The sequence below is a fragment of the Vanessa atalanta genome, chromosome 16 (assembly GCF_905147765.1).
Source record: "Vanessa atalanta chromosome 16, ilVanAtal1.2, whole genome shotgun sequence".
Taxonomy (NCBI): domain Eukaryota; kingdom Metazoa; phylum Arthropoda; class Insecta; order Lepidoptera; family Nymphalidae; genus Vanessa; species Vanessa atalanta.
Genome location: NC_061886.1, coordinates 10522076 through 10523498, shown reverse-complemented (window position 1 = coordinate 10523498; position 1423 = coordinate 10522076). Strand labels below are relative to the sequence as shown.

The 1423-nt window shown below is 30.4% G+C and overlaps 1 non-coding gene across 1 annotated transcript; it reads left to right on the top strand.

Annotated features, from left to right (window-relative positions):
* Positions 1-884: 884 nt before the first annotated feature.
* Positions 885-956, top strand: Trnad-guc. Its single transcript has one exon. It is a non-coding gene; the product is annotated as a tRNA-Asp (tRNA).
* Positions 957-1423: the final 467 nt, after the last annotated feature.

Sequence of the window (1423 nt, the reverse complement as noted above, 5' to 3'; positions counted from 1 at the left end):
TCTCACTTAAATAACTGAAATGCTAACAACACTTTAAAAATTACGTTATTTATTTATTCATTAAATAATTTGTAGTAAAAATGTTTAGGGGATAATGCGTATTACGTGCTAATCTGGTACTTATCCTCGGATGTTCTTTTAGATGGTTATCCTAACATATCATTAAAGGGGTCAGTATTTGTTTAATACAAGTTATTCGTCCCGACTTCGTATAAGGGACTACAATCTACTCACAATGTTTACATTGAAGGACAAAATGTACAAAGAAAATTCTTGTATTTTTTTTGCTAGGAAACATATTGTACATAACAATTCACCAAGTTTAGTCACAATCAGTTAAATGGTTTAGTTAGTTAAATTCACTTTTATGAATATATACTATTATTATAAATCCGAAAGTATGTCTATCTGTCTGTCTGTTGCTTTTTGACGGTCAAACCGAATTTGTGAATTTGTTACGAAGCAAGCGACCCCAAGGAAGGACATAGGCTTTCTATTTCTGCTTTTTTTTTCTTTTCGAAAGTTTGGTTTGATGACTTTTTTTAAAAATGTATCTAGGTGTTGGTAAGGCAAATTTTGTAACCCTAAGCGGTTATAAAGTTTGATCTTAGTTTTTAGAAAAAATTTAACACTTAATCATATTTTATAAAGTGCACATTTTGTGTAAACTGTATGTGTTTTGTTTGCTATCAACAACAGTACGATTATTATGTATGAAATCGTATCTCACTCGTAAAATGATGACAACTGACTTACGTTGATTCGCCGTTTTTACACACACGTATAAATTTTATAATTATTTTATTTCCGCTGGTTTTCTGTGCAAAGTTTCGAGTTTCTGATTACAGAATCTACTGAACTTATATTTATCATTACTAATATAATCCTCGGTAGTATAGTGGTAAGTATCCCCGCCTGTCACGCGGGAGACCGGGGTTCGATTCCCCGCCGGGGAGGATTGTATTTTGTTGTCACGTTTTAATATTTCGAATGCTTAAAATTAGTATTAAATAAGAAATTATATACTTTTTAGTAATTAACTAAATGTAACGCTCTATTAAGCAGCCATCTTCTGATTTAAACCCTAGATAAAACAGCATCTTACAGGACGTCTGAGAGCAACTAAAGAACACTCCAGAGTAACGACGCTCCCATTTATCGTCTTGCTGTTTTTAAATTGGTTTCATTATTATCATTTAATATTTGAACACTTATCTAAAATATTTAACAGTGCAAGATAAGTTTTATTGCATATGTAAGGAAATTGTAATTAATATTATCTGTAAATATTTAATTATTTATTAAGTGTGCTCCACGGATTTACTTGCCTTAATTTGTGCAATTCTTAATACATTTTTTTTTACGGAAGTGTAATAATATTTGTTTTTGATCCCAGATCTATTTCGATAAATCTTAATTATAG